Raw genomic sequence first — 21,774 nt, 5'->3', positions numbered from 1 at the left:
TGTGCTGAGACACCAAGCAGAGAGGATGATGACTAGTGCATTACAGGAGCAGATGGCCCCCATCTACCTCCACCCACAAAGAGCAGCCCTCATGTGATCCCTAGGGCTTTGCAATGCCCCTCCACCATACACACATCCCTGTGCAAATTCCACCTTTGGTCCCTCGTTGTCTGTTTTTCTTGGACGCACACACTGAAGCCCCTTGGCACAGGCTCCCCGGCAACTGCTCAGGCAACTGCTCTGAGGGCAGCAAGGGATCCATTGCCTGGCCCAGCTTCCATGCTGAATGGCCTGCAACAGATTGTTAAGCTACTCTGCTTAGCAAGGCAATTACAGGCAGTGAATTCAAATAGTAATGAGAGAACAATGGAAACCTGCCATCTGGACTCAGGCTGTGCAGCTTCCAACCAAGAGAGGTAAGGCAGGGCTTTAGGAGGGGGCTGGGGGCATCTCAGTCCATTGGGGTGGGGAGTTGCTCTTCTGGAGATGGTCTATGGAGAGGACGAGTCAGCAGGAGGCAAGGCAAGGGGGCAACAGCTGAGGTCTGTGTTTAGAAAGGCTCTTGTACATTCATGTAAAGCATTTATGCATCAATGCTGGTAGTGACCAGGAATGGAACTTCTTCTGACTACCAGATGCTTGGGACAAAGAGCAGGGGGAAGCTGGCTGGATTGTTGCCCTGGTACCTCAGAGTATCTGGCAAGAGCCACCCAGAGACAGATGGCTGGAGAGAGGGGGGCGAAGGAGAGCGGAAGAGGGGGGGGTTGTTTGTCTTATCTAGAAGGGCCCCTTTGGCACTTTCTCTTTCTCTCTTTATGCAGCACCAAGTTAAACTATGGAACTCATGCCTGCAGGAGGCAGTGTTGGCCATCAGCTTTGGGTGGCTTTAAGAGAGGATTGGACAAATCCACAGAGGAGAGAGTTATCACTTGCTACTAGCCACAATGACTACGCTCTGGTCTCAAAGGGCCCCAAAATGAGTTTTTAGACAAACTTTAGGACAGTATGAGCAGCTCACCAGGAGAACAGTCAGTCTTGAAAGGTAATATACTGCACTATGCCAGAGGCTCTTAAGCTTTTTAAGCAGGGGCTGGGTGGTGTGCGTTCTTCCTGGATCAGCATGGGGACCTTATAAACTTATATAGTTTTGTTCATATACTGTAATTGATCTGTCTGGCATTCACCTGATTGGAAACTGTATGGCAACTAGGGCAGAAGGGAGAGAGCATTTGGCTGTCCCTGGGATTTTTCTATTGCTAACCCTGGAAAAACTTGAAAACAATAAAGAAATGTAGCAGAGATGCCACCCAGGGAATCCACAGTGTATGTGGTAGCAACCCCTGTGTTGCCTCTTGTTACTCTGGTTAAATCTGTTCAAGAAGAAGCGCTTCCTTTAAAAGGCCCTGCAGATGTAACCAAAGAGGACAAGAGATGGCGTCTTTAAACATATTTAATTGCCCTGTCAAACTGACAATTCTGGAACTAATTATTGAGAAGACAATACCAGATACACTGAAGAGCACATCAACAGTGTTTTTATGTAATTATGCAATTTAATGAATTGAAAGTTACAGTAATGGATGATTGCTGGTTAATTAGGGACTCCCTCTATGCTAATTGGGCCATTTATTTTCAAGTCACGATATTCCCTTTTCCAATTCTCCTTCCTCAAAAATGGGCCTGGCATTGCCTGTTGGGAGAGGTCAGAGATTAACTCCATTGGGTATAAAAGGCTCTGCTCTCCCTGTTGAGATGAGGGCCAGTCTCCAACACTCTCCTCTCTTGAAGTTTGGGCTTCCCTTTCTTTCCCTTGGCTGATTAATGCGGACCTCTTGCCTTCTTAACAATTCAGAAGCTTTATAGCACAGGAATTTCTGCTCCTCTTTGAATTAAGCCTGGCTGGGTATCACAATGGTCTCAGGCACAAAACACTTTCACTCCTCCTCCTCCCCTCTCCAGTCCTAGGTGATACAGCAGGAAGTGGAACAAAATATGGACAAGCAGGAAGCCTGAAGCTGGGGTGGGGGGTGTTGCTGAGATGCTTCTTGGAACCATCCCAGGCCATGGAATCTGGCAGCTGCAGTTTCTTCTCTCCTGCCCCCACCCTTCCCCTGTACCTTCCTGGCTCGACGCATTGGGGGCTAGCAGGCAGGCACTTTGGTGCTGATGCTGTGAAAGATGATGGCTGCCTTCTGCTCCTCCAGAGGCTTGCTCACCATCCCACCCTGCCTCCCAAGGAGCTGCTGAGTTTCTCCCCAGCCTCTGCAGGCTAAGAGAGCAGAATCTGAATCTGCAACAGGAACCCAAAGTGCAAGCTGAATGGCACCCAGGCCAGTTTCATGTTCTGGAGTGTGTGAGAGGTGGGAAGGGGGAGAAACAGAAACAATCTGAGGGCTACTTTCAAATGCAGCAACTACAAGAAGCAATTAGGGCTCTTGCACTTTATCAGCTGCAGTAGCAACAGTCTATTCTGGGCCCAGGTCTAAGATACACAGAAGAGGCAGCAGAGACAATATCTGTTGTCGGAATGCACTTGCTTGTTTCCAATTTTCTGCAAGATTGCAAAGACCAGTTCTCCTCTTCCAGGCACAGAAAGTGGTGAAAGCAAAACAAAATCACATTCTGGTCTGAGGGTCATGGCAAAAAAGTCCCAATAAGATACGATGACTTGATGAAGACCCATCAAGGATCTGTGAGCAGCCAGGAGGGCAAGCTGACCCTGGGGAAGAGGAGCAAGAATTCAGTGGAAACTTTGCACTGGAAGCATCCTTCTGTACCGTATGTATCCTGGGCTTGCCAGAGGGACTCTTCACAAGACCGGGTAACAAACCATGGCCCTTGAAAGAATGAGGAGACCCTGGCCTAGTGGTAGCCCTGGAAGCAGGGCAAGGAGAGTGAGATCCAGCATGGTGGTCCTGTTGCTTCCTAGTGGAAGCCCCACAGGGAATTGTGGCTCTACACACACCAGATACTGAAAGCATATGAGTGCTACTTGATAATCATCAACCATGGTATCCTGCTGGACCGATTTAGTGAGATAGATATCAGCCCACTATGCATTACAATGGTTCTATTCTTATCTTCAGGGTCATGTCATAGAAAGTAGCACTGTGTGAGTGTTCCTCGGCCCCCTGGTGCTTGTGTTTTGGAGCGAGGTGTCATCAGTATGCTAAGGACACACAGATATATATCTCTATAACAGCTAATCAGGAGAAGCTGCAGAAGCTGTCTGGATGCAGTAGTGGACTAGATGAGGGCCAATAAACTCTTGGAATCCTGGGAAGACTGGATCTTTGGGTGGCTGGTTCCCATGTTCGGGAAATTGGCAAGTTATCTGTTCTGGGTGGGATTACACTCCCTCTGAAGGAGCAAGTACATAGTCTACTCTGGGGTACTCCTGGACACATTTTGGCCCTAGAGACCCAAGTGTCCTCCATGGCTAGCTTGATCTGGCTTTTACTAGCTTGATCTGGTTTTACCAGCTATGACTGTTCCTGGACAGGGATAGCCTGACCATTGTAGCCCATGTGTTGGTAACCTCAAGGCTGGATTACTGCAATGTGTTCTACTTGGGGCTGCCCTTGATTCTGGTTCAGAAGCTCCAGTTGGTGAAAAATGTTGTGGCCAGACTGCTGACGGGAGTGTCTGGTTGAGAACATGTGACACCAGTGTTAAGACACTGGCTGCCCATCTACTTACCGAGCCAGGTTCAAAGGCAGCCCATCTGATACAGCACCTGGTTCTCACAGCGGCTGACCAGTTGGCCCTAAGGTAAACCTGCAAGCAGGACCCAAGCACAAGAGCATTCTCCCCTCCTATGGGTTCCAGCAACTGGTATTCAGAAGCTTTGTGACTTCCAAATGTGGAGCCACAGCATAGGCCTTATGTCTAGGAGCCATCAATTGCCCTCTCCTCCATGAATTTGTCCAATCCTTTTAAAAAGCTATTTAGAGCGGTGGCCATAACTGTCTCCTGTGGAAGTGAGTTCCATGGTTTAACTCAGTGTTGCTTGAAGGAATATCTTTTATCTGTCCTGAATCTTCCAAAATCTAACTTCATTGGATGTCCATCTCCAGATCATTCACAGAGGGTATCCATGCCCTCCAACAAAAATAGGGACTGTCCCAGGAAATAGGGACACTTGGCGGGTCTGTATTATTAGGCATCCCTATTTTCATTGGAGAAATGTTAAGAGTGTATGCCTAACTGATGAGCTCTAGGGCAATAGAAGTGATCTGAAGCAGCACAGGAGATGCTGGCAGGCTTGGGGAGGGGGAGCAGCAGTAAGAGGCTGACTCTGAGAGATGCTGCAGCCACCTGCGCTGCTCCCCCCACCCACCCACCCACTTCCACAGCCACTCATCTTTCCAGCAGCACCAGTCATTCCCATTGCTGCAGGGAATTGCAGCCCCCTTCCCCCCTCCCTCCCACCCCACCCCACTAAGTATGCACCATCCCTCTTCCTATGGGGACCTGCACCACCACCCCTCTCTCTGCCAGGCAGCATAATAGAGCCATAAAAGAAAATGCAGGGCGGGGGGAGGGAAAAAGCATGATAAAAAGCAGCAGTTACATTTAACAAGGTGGAGGGGAAGAGAGGAGCCTCTTGGCACAGAAGCCACTTTGCTTCCCTGGAATTTCAAGCCAGCACTGGAACTGCCTCCACCAAGACTTAGAGGACTCCACTGGGGGGGGGAAGGGGCTGGTGCAATGCAGAGCCCCCTCCCTCAGGGCCAGGATACGGGTGCACTGGAGGCCAGCTCACTCCTCCTTACCCTCAGCCCTCCCAGAAGCAGCCAGCCTTTGACATCTAAGCCCCACTTGCTCCTGATTCCTTTGGACTGGAGAAATCAGTTGGTGCATAGTTTGTTCAGGTTTCACCAAGATGGGGAGAGAGGGGCATCTTCATACGGGTGCTCTTGCCCGGTGTCGTTTGAGTGGGTGGCCCCTTTGTTCCTCTCAGAGGTGGCAGTGGGGCAAAGAGGTGGAGGGCAAGGGGTCCCTCAGGCCCCCTGGGTCCAAGCAGCTGAGGGTTTGGTCAGACTGCTTGATTGGTGGGCAGGAGGGTTGGCAGCCTCTGGCTAGTAGCGCCAGGTTAAAGGACCAGCCTGATGTGGTTTGCACAGATCTAACAGAAGCCTGCAAGCCCACCTCATCCGCAGGAAAGTGGAGTGAAAAGGAAGTGGGGTTCCCTACCTCAAAACGGTAAATCCATCAACAATTAACTGTAGGGAGCTCTGGTGACGAGCTTATATTGTGTGTATATTTACATAAGTCCATTTCCCCTCCAGCCGCAAGCTCCTTTTCCAACATTGAAGAGAAAAGCAGTTTGGGGAGAGGGAAGATGAAAAAGACGGCAGGGGTAGTTTGTAGAATTTTAGAAATGTAGGGCTGGAAGGGATGCCAAGGGTCATCTAGTCCAACCCCCTGCAATGCAGGAATGAGAGGGTGTCTGAAAGGGCGGGGGGGCTGAAAAGACATGGGAAACCCTGCCTCTTCCTGGGACCTGCCACGGGCCACCCTCTCCCGCAGAGCACGGTGATCATTTGAGTATATAAGGGCAGGGGTGAGATTGTATTTCAGGAATCCCGGCTGCAAGCTGGGCTTCAACTCTTCTATGGATCTAGCCTGGGGCTCCATTTCTGCACCTGCTGCTCCACCAGACTCAGGCTTCTAAAATAGCACATATGAACACCAAAAAGGAAGCTTCTCAGAGCAACCAGTCCTAGGTAGGGTGGTCAGGAAGATTCTCTCTGCAAGGTTTCAAAGCATGAATTTAAGAGGTCGCACATACACCAGGTCGTCAAAGCACATTCAAAACACAATTTCCCCCTGAAGAATGGAAACTGTGGTTTGTTAAGGGAACTGGGAACTCTGTGAGGGGTAAACCACAACTCACAGCATTCTTGGGCATAGGCAGAATGTGCTTTAGAGGTCTGGTGTGTATGCAGCCAAAGAAAATGACTTTAATAAAGTTATATATTCCTTTACATGACAGAGATACAGTCTAGGAAGTGCTGGAGGCAAAGTGAAAAATGGGGCATCTATTTTACATTCCAGCTGGGCATCTTCTGTTACCCAGGATTTCTACTTATCCCATCTATTTTTTCAAAACATATGGATATCAAGAGGTTCCTATTGGAATTCCATTTCACTCTCTCACAATGCTATTGGATTGTGCAGATGTGGAACCTGCTTCATACAGTTATAAGAAATTGAGCCAACTTGGCTCAGCACTGGGAGGACCAGAAACCTTTTAATGCAGGTGAAATGGGTCCACAAACTCTAGGACGCTCCCGTGATGTGCTCATTTTTTTGCAACAAGAGTCAGATTTGGACAGCAAATGAAAAAGAAGAATCCTCTCTTACAAGATTGGTGGCTATTCATAGTGAAGTTGAACAATAAGCAATCTACTTATATTCAATCACAAATTTACAAGAGAATATATACATATTAATGGAGGGATGCAATTTGTTCTTGAATATTTATGGTGAAAATATTGATATGGAATGACTAATGGGGTAGGAAGGAAGGGAAGGGGGACATTCTTAATTTTTTTTGTACTGAGAAACGTTATGAACGTCTGAATGATTTTGCTTTTCTTATTTTTGTAAAAGTCTTCTCTTTTAAAAAAATAATTGTGGGGGACATCTGCACACACAGGTTTGGGTCATCCACAGTTTCAATGGAAGGTTTGCAAGCTTTGTGATCCAGACCTAGAACCACAGAGTCAAGCGGCTAGAAGGCACCTCAAAGGCCACCCGGTACAATCCTTTGCCTAGGCAGGAAATCATAGAATTGTAGTGTTGGAAGGGGACCCCAAGGGTTATCTAGAGGAGGAGGAGGAGGAGTTTGGATTTGATATCCCACTTTATCACTACCCGGAGGAGTCTCAAAGCAGCTAACATTCTCCTTTCCCTTCCTCCCCCAAAACAAACACTCTGTGAGGTGAGTGGGGCTGAGAGACTTCAAGGAAGTGTGACTAGCCCAAGATCACCCAGCAGCTGCATGTGGAGGAGCAGAGATGCCCAGTCCCCCAGATTACGAGTCTACCACTCTTAACCAGTACACCACACTGGCTCTCAAGTTCAACCCCCTACATCTAGTTCAACCTTCAACCCCCCCCCCCAGTGTCCAGAAACCCCTGACCAATGGCCATCCATCCTCAGTTTAAAAACCTCCAGTGAAGGAGGTAAGAGATGTTTGACTGTGGAACGGACCAAGTCAGAAGGTGGTAGACTCTTCTACCACCTTCTGACATAGTCCGTTCCACAGTCGAACATCTCTTACCGTCTGAAAGTTCTTCCTAATGTTTAGTCAGAATCTCCTTTCTTGCAATTTGAATCCATTGGTTCAGGCCCAACCCTTTGGCGTTGCAGAAAGCAAGCTTGCTTCATCTTCCATGGGGCAGTCCTTCAGATGTTTGAAGAAGGCTATCAGATCACCTCTTACTTTTCTCTTCTCCAAGCTAAATGTCTTCAACTCCCTCAGCCACCTCTCATGCTGCTTGGTTTCCAGAACCCTGATCAACTTGGTCGCCCACCTCTGCATGCCTTCCAACTTGTCGGTATCCTTCTTAACCTGTGGTACCCAGAACTGGACACCATACTCCAGATGGGGTCTGACCAAGGTAGAATAAAGTGGTACTATTGCTTCCCCTGATCTGGATACTACACTTCTGTTGAGGTAGCCTAGAATTCCATTAGCTATTAGCTCTGCTGCAGCATCCCTGAAGTGGCCAGGAGAGGCCTGTCACTCTTGGGCCATCACCAGAGCTCCCACAGTACCCATGTAACCTCAGGGAACGAGTGTCATCTTTCAGCAAATATGAGGGTGGGAGAGTTAGCCAGAAGTGAAAGCCTCACAGCAGCCGCTTTGGATGTGACACCCTTGGCTCTTGGGAGGTTGAGCAGAGGTTGCCAGTTTCCTTGGGGTCCCTTCTCATCAGTGCCAGTTCCCCATCACTGCATTAACGAGAGCCCTGACAGGTTCCTGAACTTCTTGCCTGCTGCTGCCCTTTCTCTGGGCTGTCAGATCAAATTGCTGCTAATTGACCAACGTGCCTTCCCTCTTGCTCAAGCTATTAGCACTCGCACAAAGACAGGAAATTGATATTAATTGCCTGTGGCTTGGTGGCATCACAAGACATCCAAGCAACACTTGGTCCCTTTGGGAGGGCCTGGGGAGGAGAATTGGGAGATGGAGACCCAGGGGGAGCTGCTGCTGCTGTTTCCCGTGGAATGCTTGGGAAAGAAGAACTCAGTCCCATCATGTGAAAAGGAAATAATCGTCTTTCAGTTGCCACAGAATGCTGTGGTGTCCACCAACATGGGAGACTTCATCAAAGGAATGAGGGCAAGGCTGGAGACAAGCTCTCAGAAAGGTGACAGGCTATTGCCAGGGGCCTTTGCTCTTTGAAAGAGCACCTTCCCATGTACCTTCCCCAAGAAGTACAACAGAGAAAGATATTGAGACAGACCTGACCATTTCTGAGATGTCAACAGACATCCCTTCTTTTCAGATGTTTGCCTTGGACAAGGGAGAGTGGTTCCCTTGCAGCATATGCAGCCAGGAACGGAACAGGGCCAAGAATGAATGAGGCAATGAACACAAGGACTGCCTGAATGCACAGATATGAAACAAAGAGAAGCAAGGTCTCTTCTGCAACAGGTGCAATTCTGCCATATTCCCTTTGGATTCTAGTTGCTGGGAATCAGCAGTAGGTAGAGTTGATGCTGTTGAACTCAGGTTCTGCTTGTGGGAACAGTGGGAACAGATGGTGCTGAACTAGGCTGGCCCTGCCTTGGGTCTGACCCAGCTGCAACCAGGCTCTCCTGATGCCTTGCCTGTTTGGAAGCTACATTTCCATGCACGTGGCTTCCTTTCCATGTCATGTCCATAAGAATGAGCTGCGGCTGAGCAGCACTGAAGGTATGAGAGGAGGAGGTGAAATATGAGAAGCGATTTTCATATGTGGTGGTCTTGTAATAAGGTTGAAGCTTACTGGGAAATGATGTATAATGAATTGAAAAAGATGTTTAAGATAACACTTGTAAGAAAAACAACAACCCAGAAGCTTTTCTCTTGGGAATTATCAGATCAGAACTACCTAAACAGTATAGAAATTTATTTATGTATTCAACTACAGCTCCAAGAATGTTATTTGCCCAAAAATGGAAAGAAGAAGTCCCAATGAGAGAAGAATGGCTACGGAAATCAATGTATTATGTAGAAATGGCGAAACTTACCAGAAGAATAAGAAATCAAGACAACAAACTTTTATAAAGGAATGGAAATAGTTTATTGAATATTTACAAACAGACTGTAAACAGATTAAGATATTGGCAGGATTATTGTAATAACTTGCAGCTTCAAAAAACATATATGAGAACAGATGGATATAAGTCTATATAATTTGGAATATGCAGGGAATGATGAAAATAAATTTAAGGAACTGCAGAAAGAGGAGGAAGGAAGTCAAGGTTTGAAATGTTAGAATTATTGTTGAACTATTGTTGAAATGTATATAAATGAAAATTATATATAATATTTTATATGAAAGATGAAAACTGAAGGGGGTGGAGAAGGAGGCAGGCAGGCAGGACAAGGAGGAAGCAAGTGGAAAAAGAAGCAGAGGCCCAGGAGGAAAGGAAGCAAAAATGCCGGGCAGCCCATCAGTTTAATTCTAACCCCCCTTCACTCTTGCACAGTGACAGTAAAAAGAAGCATTGACATGGATTATGATGCCACAGTTACAGTGCAGTCAAGAGATGAGGAGGGCAGCCAGGGAGCCATCTGGTCGGGTGGTTGTTATGGAGACATTTCAACTCGCTAAGCCTGAGGATGTGGACAGGTTACTCGGAAATACAACCTTCGGTGTGCATCTTTGGATCTTTGCCCTTGGTGGCTAATTAAAGTTTGAAGCCACAAGGGACACCCTGGTCTGAGAGAGGAAACTAGCTGAAGGGCTCAAGTTGGCAGGAAAGATTAGAGGCTGCAAAGCCAGTTGTGCCTTAAATTGTCCTGACTGCTGTTGTCATTCTGTGCATTTTGCTAGAACTGGAACCATCCTTAGAATTTCCCTTTCCCGTGGCACTTCCAGGTTGGGCAAAGAGTTGCTTTAATTACTATTTAGGTCAGAGGTGGTTTATTCCCCTCCTGGTGGCCTTCCTGGACCCTCCCTTGCATGCCAACAGACCTGTGGTCTTTCTTGGCTCCAGAAGGTACCTCATCTTGGATCTTCTGAACCACCTTCACTAAAGCACCAACCTGGGCAAGGCTTGAGTGCATTTTGCATGAGGGGAGCAGCCCATGTAACCAGCTGTTGCTGAGATGCACATGGCTCCTGGGACAGGTGTGGGACAACATCAGGCCTGCGTGGCTGTCAGCAGCAGCCTCTGCCAGCTCCACCTCCACGGCTGAGCTTGCCACGCTGCAGCTGGCCTTAAAAAGTGTGAAAGAAGCCCAAATCGAGAGATGAGATTGCTTTTCTGCTATTCCTGCTGCTTTGTTTCAGTGGGAGCAGAAAATCAAACCAGAGCTAACATGATCAGCATGTGCGTGGTCAATTCCTCCTGAACGCTGTGAAATTGCATGAAAGATTGGATCAAAGCCACAATTGGTACAGTGCTTCGTAATGACTTTGCAGGTTGCTTGAACAGGGTTTTAATTTTATGTTTATTATTCGGAGACCAGCCGAGACCAGGCTCTGCCCGGGCTGCATGGAGCATGCCTTCCTCTGCATTCGTGCTGAGGAGACACGGGCAGCCACTGAAATATTATGGGGCAGCTTTATTTGAGCTCATTGTCTCCTCGGGCTTTGCAGCAAAGAGTGAACTTAATTAAAATCAATGGAGAGAAAGTATTGAATAAACAACACAATATGAATATTCTCAGCATCTTCCCCTCCCAGCCCCATCAAGAATGACAGGCCTGTGGCTGCACAGCTGGGCTCCCTATGCTCAAAGGAAGAGCTGCACTTTGAAGAGGGGCTCATTCATTGGGGGGGGGGCTTGCCTCCTCTCCTCTTCTCTTTACTCACCTCTCCAGCAGCACATAGAAAGCAGTTCAGGCTGGTGGACAAGGTCACCACTCTGCCTGAGAGCAATTATTTTGCAGGCAGAAGGTTCAGGGCCCAGTCCTTGGCACTCTCAGAAAGGCAGGGCTATGGGAGGAACCTCTCTCTACCTGTGACCTTGGCAGAGGGAACCATACTGGTCAGCTGGATTCATGGGGGGGGGGGTAGTAAGACTAGCCAGTATGACCATGTTCTACCTCCATTGTTGGAAGCAGTATTCTGCCTCTGAATAACAATTGCTGGGAATCACAGGTGGGGAGCCCAAAGAGTCCACAGGGCTACTGAGACCAATCTCCATCTCCCTTGGGACACCTGAGGCCACAATAAGGCAGCAATTAAGACCCCCCCAAGGGCCAGGCTGCATCAGAACAAGCCACATCGGCATCTCTGCAGGCCCATTGAGCTGGAGGAGTGACAGCAAGGCAGAGAGAGGGTGAGAAGACGACTCCTGGCATTTCCTTACACGAGGCAGGAAGAGAGCTTCATCTACTTATTGTGATGGAGTGGGCTTTTACAGGGTAATCTTTGCTTGTTTTTCAGAAGGAAACAAGAGCTTTTCAGAATCACCTACATGCTTAAGCTGATGGCTTCTAAAGGTTTCGCAACAACTCTCAGTATTTCATGTAAACGCAGAGCACGGAGAGATTGAAAACCTCTTTGCTTCACCAAACGCCACGTTCAGAAAATGTTCTGCCATGTGTATTTGGCAGCTTACGAGACAGTAAGTGCAACCAGGCCTTTGAAGAGTCTGGCAAACTGTTGATTTCATCACTCCGGCGCATCTCCCGCCCGGTTTCTTCTGCTTCCCGCATGGCTAAGTCCTGTATGCAGCCCCAGTCCTGAGGCCATTTTCTTCTTGCAGCATTTTATCTGCCCCAGCAGCAGCAGCAGGAACTGACAGCTCTCCCCATGACAGCAGGACTTCACCAAATGCTGCTGACTTGAGGCCCAGCTCAGCTCTCTCCTCCTCCATTCCCCCTTGCATCTCCTTCCCTGGTTCTCTGCTTGGATCCATCCTCTGGCTGCACCACACTGGAGGAACTCTGGGAGGATACATCTGTGCATCCCTCAGGGCAGGGGAAGCAAAGGCATCAGAGAGAGGAAGGGAACGCAGTTCCAGGGTGGGACTGGATCCTGCAGTCTTGCTCCCTTTAGGTGCTCCCAACCCATCCCTATTTTGGAGTGGAAATCAAATACGTACAGTGGTGCCTCGCTTAACGAATGCCCTGCTTAACGAAATTTCCGCTTAACGAAAGGTTTTTTCTAGCGGAGGTTGCCTCGCTAGACGAATTCGTTTTACGAAAAATTCGTCTAACGAATCGCGGTTTCCCATAGGAATGCATTGAAATTCAATTAATGCGTTCCTATGGGCAAAAAAAATTCAAAAAAAAATTCAATGCATTCCTATGGGATTCGCTAGATGAATTTTTCGTTATAAGAAAAGACCCGTGGAACGAATTAAATTCGTCTAGCGAGGCACCACTGTACCAGGAAATTCAGGTTGTGCAGTGGTGATTGGTTGGGAGCTCTTGCACAACAAACCCACTTCCCCAAAAGATCAGACTTTTCACAATAAGTAATATATGAATATAATAAGACCCTGCTGAATTAAGCCAAAGGGGTCCGTCTAGTCCAGCACCCTTTTCCCATAGTTAGCAAACCTTCTTAACCTTCTTAGTACTTATCCAGGATGCTTAAGTAGACTGGAGCTTCGCCTTTTCATTCCTCTAAACAAAAGAATAGCACAGTAAGCAGTGTAATATGAGAATAAAAATATCATTTACTTACATAAACCTTCAGACTTGGTTCAGCAGTAAGCAGTAGTGAAAATAGCACAGGCAGAACTTGTACATTACAAAATACATGGCTAAGGTGAGGTCAAAATGAGTCTGTGTTCAGGACAACACAGGACTAGCATCCTTTCTCATCAGCTACATGGTGAAGAAAGAGAGTGAGATCTGAGCAGGGAGGAAGTAATAACAATTACTCTCCTTTTGTTACTTTTTCCCCGCCAAGACAAACAGGGGATGTGACCCCACAGAGTGCCCCCTCTTGAAATTTACAGAGGAACTCCATGTATCCTAACCCTTTGCTTATCTAGCAACACATGAAACTTTATTTGGGCTGCATCATTATTTCCCACAATCCAGAGCCCTCCAGTATTTGCTGTCTAGGCTGACCAGGGTGATGGTGGTGGAGGAGGAGGAGATGCGTCCTGAGACACACACACACACAACAACCAAATATAATTACATCAGTTCTCCAGCTACTGGCAAGGAAAGCTCACTCCAAGGAAACCTTCCCAAATGACTCAGTTTCAGCCTCCAGCTGTAGCAGTTTCTGGTGCTGCAGAAATAAAAGGTAAAGGACCCCTGGATGGTTAAGTTCAGACGAAGGCGACTATGGGATCCAGCACTCATGAATGAATGAATGAATGAATTATTACGGTCAAAGACCAGCTTTTAATCCAGCACTCATCTTGCTTTTCAGGCCAAGGGAGCCAGCATTTGACCACAGACAGCTTTCCAGGTCATGTGGCCAGCATGACTAAACTGCTTCTGGTGCAACAAGACACTGTGACGAGGGCCAGGGCACACAGAAATGCCGTTTACCTTCCTGTCACAGCGGTACCTGTTTAGCTACTTGCACTGGTGTGCTTTCAAACTGCTATGTTGGCAGAAGCTGGGACAGAGCAACGGGAGCTCACCACCGTCACACGGATTTGAACCACCAACCTTCTGATCGGCAAGACCAAGAGGCTCCGTGGTTTAGACCACAGTGCCATCCACATCCCTATGTGCTGTAGAAGTAGAAGAGGAGAAGGCACATGAGGAAACCACATAAATACAGTCCCTAGAGCAGCTTCAAAACTGGGCAGGGGTGGGGGATATACAGGAGGACCATTGCCCTACCTTTATCCGTAATGTCTAAAGCAGAACTTTCCCATCTCCTTTTTTTTTTATAATAATTTTTATTAATTTTACAAACAAAACTAAACAAACTACACAAACATACAATATAACACTGTCCCTTCATTTTCCCTCCACCCACTGGTTCACCTCTGCCACCAGTGAAACCCGTGTGCTTTGAGAATCAAAGGGGTCCATTGTAAGTTGGGTTTGGCCTCCCCCCTCCCTCCTCCCCCCTCTCCCCCCCCCCTGCCACTGAAAGGACAGGAATGGAGGAGCTCTGAGGATTGGTTTCCCCCAGCTCATTCATAAGCATACTTAGACAAATACAAACATAACAATAATAGGGGAGAATTTTAACTCCCCAATTCTTATTACCTTAACCTTATACTTGTGACTTCCTCGATAGTCTTCCTCCTGGTTTTCCTTAAACAAAATCTAAAGTTTATGGCGGGTTTTCTATTTCAGTTTAAAATCCTTTTCTTATAATATTAACTCAACCCTCCTCCTTTTCCATGCTGCCCTCCCACAGGCCCCCTCCTGCCACAAGAGGAACCTGTGGGGCACAGCATTTCCAAGGTTCCATTATATCCCCTCCTCACCCCTCTGAGCACTCCCTGCCACTGAGTATCTCAGAGTAAGGAAAGGAGAGTAGGCAGCTTTCTGCCTAAACCTAACTTAACTTACAAAAATTTACATTAACTTAAATTCTTTCCTAAGCCGTTCTTATAATTCCCTCCAGAAAACACAGCTTTTTCCATTCATTTTTACACTCCATCTCCTCTCCCTAAGTCTTTTCCCCCAATTGGATCAGCATTTCCGTTAACAGGCGGAACTTTCCCATCTCCTCAACAGTGAGACAAGGAAGCTGCCCCCACATTTCACCACAGGGGGATATGAGCCTTGTATTTGGGAGGCCAGGGATGAGAGCCTTCTGCAGGCATAGGCAAACTCACCCCTCCAGATGTTTTGGGACTACAACTCCCATCTTCCCTAGCTAACAGGACCAACGGTCAGGGATGATGGGAGTTGTAGTTTCAAAACATCTGGAGGGCTGCCTTTGCCTTTGCCTTTGCCTGCTATAGAGAGTCTCAGCCTGCCCTGCCCATGCCTTCTTCCCTACCACTCTCAGTGCCTGAGGTCCACAACCACTCACCTGACAGGCCTCGTTCAGCAGCATCTGGCCAGCATCTTCTTTTCAAAGACTTGCCGTTTTGGGTTAGAAATCTGCAGTAACCTCTTCCAAAGCAATTAATTTCATAATCAGGCTTTTAACATTAGTGTGCCACAGAGGCCATGTGGGAGTGGTTAACATTAGTGGTATTTAACTGGCGAAAAAATCATGGATCGTAAACCACTTGCAGAGACAAGCTATAAAAGGCAGCTTAATTGGTGGGCAAAAGGCCTCCAGGCTCTCCTGGCTGATTAACCGCAACAGGCGCACGGCCGTGCCTGAGTCTCTGGCCGCTGGCAACATGCCATGCTGGGGGGGGCGCATGGGCACAAGACAAATGGCCCATGGAGGGAGGAGGATGAGAAATCTGTGCCAGTCCTTTAAATAAGGCAATGAAAGCCCTTGATCACTTCTTCCATTCCCCCCTAGGGAAAGGCTGTAGCTCAGTGACGGAGCACCTGCTTGGCATGCAGAAAGTCCCAGGTCCATTTCCCCACTGGTGGAATCTCCAGGTAGGGCTAGGATACACTCCCTGCTTGAAGCCCAGTAGAGCTGCTGCCAGTCAGTGTAGACAATACTGAGCTAGATGGTCTGGCTTGGTGTCCCTGCTAACAGTGCTGGGGAAAGTGAGCCCCCTCCTCTTCCCTCTTATTCCGCACAGCAGACCCAGATGTGCCCAAGAAAGGCGGGAGAGGTGGAGACTTGGTTGGCATGGAACAAAAGGCATTTTTTATTCTGCAACAAGACCACTGTGGTTTTAGAAGGCAATTTGCATAAACAGGCCATGTGGCTATAAACAATTTCAGTTGTAGCTGGCATTTACATATCGAGTAAGCCACTCAAAATATAATTAAAGACGGTGCCAGGAGTGGGGGATGCCAACTCATGAAGAAGCCTTTGATTTACGCCCCAAATTCTGGCTAATTTCCCATCCGATGCCCACAGCACTGACCCTCTGGCTGCAGCAAGCTGGCTCAGTGGGCAGGGGGGAGGAGTCTCATTCCTTGGTTGCAGAGGCGTAACTAGGGTCTCCTGCACCCTTTGCAAGTAGCTGTATTAGTGTCCCCAGCAAGGAGCTGTATCAACACCACCACCACCCCACACAAAAAAATCACTTTAGCACACGCCTTTGTGGCACAGTGGAAGGAAACAAAGCCTTCCCATGTTTGATTTCACTGCAACAGCAATGACATGATGCCACACACGTATACTTCATGCACCCCATAGTCTGATAGGTGATTTTTGCAGCCCACCCTTGGGCCTGCACCCCTGGCAGGGGCTGGTTTCATCATCCCCTAGGTGTGCCTATGCTTGGCTGGTCTTTCCCCCAAGCCACTTTCTCCCTTTTTTGTTTTTTTTCCAGCTCCCAACATGATTAAAGGTTCCCTTTTCAAACTGACCAGCATCTCAAGGGCAGCATTTGCTAAAGAGCACACCCTAAAGGGTGGGCTTTAGCTTCAGTTCCTATTTCCCTTGGAGCGCTAAATAAAGGCACACCGCAAAGATTCACCTCCTGCTCCTGGCCATTTTGTGTACTGACACAACTTTGGATCTGGCTCACCAGTAGCAATGGGGGAGAGATTTTATCCTGTTCGTGTTTAAATGCAAGCTGACCCACTTGGCATTTTCCAAACCCCTGCTTGGTCTTCCTAGGAAGGTCCTTCACCAGGTCCCTTCTTGGAGGGAGGCTCAAAGGATGGTGGTCAAGGGAGGGAGGGAGGGAGAGTTGGGAGAGCGGGGCCTTTTCAGTTGTGGCTCGCCTTCTGTAGAATGCACTCCCCAGTGGGGTCCACCTGATGCCCTCATTGACATCTTTCCAGTGCAATGTAAAAGCCTTACTTTTTTCCCAGGCTTTTGATAGACTAAGGTTATGTTTGTTGTTAGTGTGCAGTCAAACCTTCCTGTGGTTGCTATGGGAGTTGATGAGGGTTTTTTGTTCTGCTTTGTAGTGTAATATATTTATTTGTGCTTGTAACAGTGTTGTAAGTTGCTTGGAGACCTTCAAGTTACACGTTAAATCAGTAAGTACTGTAAGTAAGTAAGTGAGTAAATGTCATACTTGAAAAGTCAGACTTCTGATTTTTACAATGTATTTTTCCAGCCAAGTGATGTGTACAATAATGAATATACTTGAGAAAAGTGTGCATAAATATGCATTTATCAATGAAAATAACATACGGCATTGCATTGTGTGAGAGGAAATTGCTTTGCAAAAAAAGTTGTAGATTAGGCAAAACTGCATACAACAATATGTCTATTAGGAAAAATTCAAACTAAATTGCTAATGAATTTTCATGAGGACTTAAAGAAAATGCAACCCAATGTGGAAATGAGAACTGAATTTAGGATTGAAAAAAACAAGAAACTGAGAGAAACCAAAATTGACATATTCACCCATCCCTTCTGACAGGTCACTTTTAGGAGAGGAGTTTGGCTTTAAGCAATAAAGGTTCCTTTTTCCTTCCTTAGAGGCCCTGTTGGTCCTGCACACAGGACTGGATTGTCTTGGTCTGAAATGGTCTCTTCACATACCTCTGTTCCAAACCCCATACACATACACCTGTTATTTTGTTGAATCTATCCTATTCTGTTCCATTTGGGATGGTTTTCCTTGTTTTATCATTGTAACAGTATTTGTCTGTTTGTATAATTATGCTATAGTGTTGTGACCTACTGTACTCTGAGGCCTTATGGTAAACAGCAGGCAAGCAATCATAGGGGAGGGAGGGAGGAAGGAGGAGCAAGCTTGTTTTCTGCTGCTCCAGAGGGTAAGACCTGAATCAATGGACTCTAATGGAAAGAAATGAGATTCTGACTAAACACTAAGGAGCACTTTCTGACACTAAGAGCTGTTTGACAGCACAACACATTCCCTCAGATGGTGGTGAGCTCTTCTTCACAGGAGGTTTCCAAACAGAGGTTGGAAGGTCATCTGCTACGGACATATCTGATGTGATTCTTGCATTGCTGGAGGTTGGACTAAATGATCCTTGGGGTCTCTTCCAATTCTACAATTCTAGGAAGGAAGGAAGGAAGGAAGGAAGGAAGGAAGGAAGGAAGGAAGGAAGGAAGGAAGGAAGGAAGGAAGGAAGGAAGGAAGGACAGCACTAGCCCCAAAGGAAAGGCCTTCCCTGCTTGGGTGCTGAGCCAAGAAGGTGCTGAGCCAGGATGCTTGTGGTTCCTTTCATAGCACACATTTGCTTCTCCTGACCAAACTCCTGGCTGCCGCCACCGCCCTGGCATACCTCCGCAGCTCCTGCAGATGTCTCAGCTGTTCCTTCTCTCACTTCAAGGTCAGAGTCTTCGATGGCTAAAAGCTGAACAATTTTACATGTGTTCTAAAAATACGGCACTTTCTTTAAGCATCGGAACATCTTTTCAAAGGCCAACCATCCGCTCTGCATCTCGCTCTTTATTGCCACTTATCTCCAATCGCTGCCATTGTGCTTGTCCTGATCTCTGCAAAGGTGCAGCTGTAGCCTTGGAGCTTTTCAAGGGGAGGCACCGCAAAGATGGCGCTGTTGATCCAGGCAAGTTACGGGGTCTTTGTCATTTGCCGTGATGCTGCCGAAGGAGCTCAACTCAGCCACTTTCCCAAATACCACCGCGCAGATAAAAAGCAAAGCTAAATGCCACCGGTGCTCACTGACCCTGACATCCTCAGGAACCAGAAGCGCCACAGGCCGATGGGGCTATACAGAGCTGTGCACACATTTTGGAGGCCAGCTGGGGGAGGGAGTGGGAGGCATAATAATAAGTGACTTGTCATTGGCCTGAGTCTCATGCTGGATGCAAGGAGGGATCTGTGCACCTTCCAGAGATTCCTGAGCATCACAGGCACCTCCCTCCCCATCACGAAAGAACCAAAGACAAGGGAAGTTACAGAGGAGGAGGTGAGGCAGTAGCATTTTCAGTTTTGCCTAGGGTGGAAAAAAGTCCTGAACCAGCCGTGGCCCCCAGGGAGCTTCTGGCTTAAGGGAGGCGGTGGCAGGAAACTTCTCCTTGGACTTCCCCTGCTGTTTTACCTTCAGCCTTTCACCATTCCCTCCAACCTACAAAGAGCAGGGATCCTTCACATGGAATGGACCAGAAGCTACATATCATGACTTTGACACCCTCCCTCCCCCAGCTGCCCAAACCTCATCCTGATGGCCCTGATGGACTTGGTGCTACAGCCCAGGATCTGCTAGAGAGGCCAGCACTGAGCCAGGACCACAGAGGAGGTGCAGAAGGTCACCCTTTGTTGTCTGTGAGGGTTGTCTCTGTTTGGGAGAAGACAGTACCAGAGGGTGACCAGACACACTCACCTGGCCTAACCTGACTTTATCCATTTTTGAGAAGGGGCCTCCTCCTCCTTTCCTTTGCCAGCTTGGCAGAGCGTTCAGGCTCTTGCTTCTGGGTGTTCCCAGCAATGCAAAGAGCCCTCCCCTCTCTGGGGCTGATGCTGCCATCCTATGCCTACCACTTGGGAGGAAAGAAATCTTAAAGGGCAGACAGGTGGGGGCAGGTGAGGAGGAAATCCTCTGCCTCTCCCCATCCCTGCTGTGCCAGCTCTGGACATTCAGGTCTCCTCCTCTTCTTTCTCTTCTTCCCTTCATCTCCTCCATATCTGCATTTCAAAGGTTTCCTCATGGCTGGGAGCTCCCCTCCCCTCCCTCCCTCCTCCAGCCAGAGCATCCCCAATGGGAAGCACACAGGCTTTGTTTACCAAAGATGGGTGCTCAGCAGGCCCCTGGTTCAAAGCCTTGGCTGCCCTGCTTGCTGCAGACTCCCCTGCTGAGCGCAGCAGCCTCAGAGGCTCTGGGCAGCCTCCTTTGAAACCAGGTGTAGGCTTGACTCCCTTGCCCACAATCCACCCCCTGTTGCTTGCTCAGGTAGCGAGCTCCACCTTGTTGCCTTGGCTGGTCAGCAGAAGGCCCAATTTGATGGGAAGGTCACCAGGTAGGCTGCATCTCCCACTGGGGGCTCCACGGGAGCATATAGAAGCTGACCCAGACCCTGAGCCACCCATAAAACCACAGAATGTTAGAGTTGGAAGGGCCCCAAAGGCTCATCAAGTTTAACCCCCTCCGATGCAGGAATCACAGCTAATCCAACTCCCTGCAATGCAGGAATCAAGGGACAGTGTCTCAACACCAGGGATTGCTGAATGAAACCAAACAGGATCTAGAGACAACCCTTCACATTTCTGTTCCACATGGCTGAAGCTCCTTGGCCATGTTGATGGACAATCTACGGTGGGAGCTCAACAGGATAAAAGAAAGTACTTATTTGCACAACACATAGTTAAACTGTGGAACTCACTCCCACAGGAGGCAGTGAGGGCTGCCAACGTGGGTGATTTTTAAAGAGGATCAGACAAATTCATGGAGGAGATGGCAATTGATGGCAACTTGCCATGATGGATATGCCCTGCCTCCAAAGCTGGAGGCAGCAATGCTTTTGCATACCAGTTGCTCGAAACCACAGGAAGGGAGAGGTCTCTTGTGCTCAAATTCTGCTTGCTGGTTTCTCGCAGGCATCTCTTGGTGAGAACAGGATGCTGGACTAGATGGGCCATTGGCCTGAACCAGCGGGCTCTTCTTACGGTCAAATAGGTCCCACCCCACCACTGAGATCAGGTTGTGTTATTACATCTCTAGACCAAACTCTGCCAGCTGCTTCCGACTCACAAACCTCGTGCCTCTAAAGGACTCCAACAATGCTGGCTTTTCCTCTTCCCCTCACTGGCTTCACACCCTTCCCCTCCTTCTTCCCTACAGTTTAATGAACAACCTCCTTTCCCCCAGCATCCCAGTCCCCTTGGCAACGGTTGCCTGGAGCAACGCGCTTTCTCCTTCCTGACCCCTCTTTTCCTTCACCCCATCCAGGTGAACCTTCCTGCTCCAGAGCTGCACGTTTAAATGGATTAGGAGGACCCAACCGGCTACAGGGTGGCCACATGCTGAAGGAGGCTGTCAGCTCTCTCGGTGTGACATCTGGGCAGAGGGTGCTCTTACAATTGATTAATATAGCCCAACCAGTGAGCAGAGAACTTCACAGGGCACAAGAGCAAACCAGGCTCTCTCTCTCTCTCTCTCTCTCTCTCTCTCTCTCTGTGTGTGTGTGTGTGTGTGTGTGTGTGTGTGCACGCGCACATAGCTGGTAAAAGACACCTCCTGCACAAATCCACACCAATATAAGTTGGGCTGGTGAAAGAGTGTGGGCCTTGTCTAGGCACCATGGCAGAGCAGCCCCCACCCCTTCACTCCAATTGCACACTGGCAGTGGATCACTTTCCATGAGGTGGGAGAAGGGACATTAGCTTCTGGCTGCCCTGTATCCCTGCAACCTTGGTTCAGCAGTAGAGCATCTGATCTGCATGCAGAAGGTCCCAGATTCAATCTCCCATGGCATCTCCAAGCAGGGCTGGACAGGGCCTGTCCGAAACCCTTGAGAGCTGCTGCCAGTCAGTGTGGACAGTAAAGAGGCAGGTGGACCAATGGTCTGGTACAAAGCAACTTCCCATGGTTTGGGAGAGATGGGTCATAGCTCAGCAGTAGAGCACCTGCCTTGAACACAGAAGGTCCCAGATTCAATCCCCAGTGGCATTTCCAAGTAGGGTTGGGAATGT

General features: G+C 48.3%; 1 long non-coding RNA gene across 1 annotated transcript; it reads left to right on the top strand.

Annotated features, from left to right (window-relative positions):
* The first annotated feature begins 207 nt into the window (after positions 1-207).
* Positions 208-16,853, top strand: LOC148683675 (uncharacterized). Its single transcript, XR_015946817.1, has 3 exons — positions 208-416; positions 9,150-11,799; positions 13,569-16,853. It is a non-coding gene; the product is annotated as an uncharacterized LOC148683675 (long non-coding RNA).
* Positions 16,854-21,774: the final 4,921 nt, after the last annotated feature.

This window comes from Zootoca vivipara, chromosome 13 (assembly GCF_965207765.1).
Source record: "Zootoca vivipara chromosome 13, rZooViv2.hap1.1, whole genome shotgun sequence".
Lineage (NCBI taxonomy): Eukaryota > Metazoa > Chordata > Lepidosauria > Squamata > Lacertidae > Zootoca > Zootoca vivipara.
Note: the sequence above shows the minus strand (reverse complement) of the source record. Positions and strands in the feature narration are given on the sequence as shown.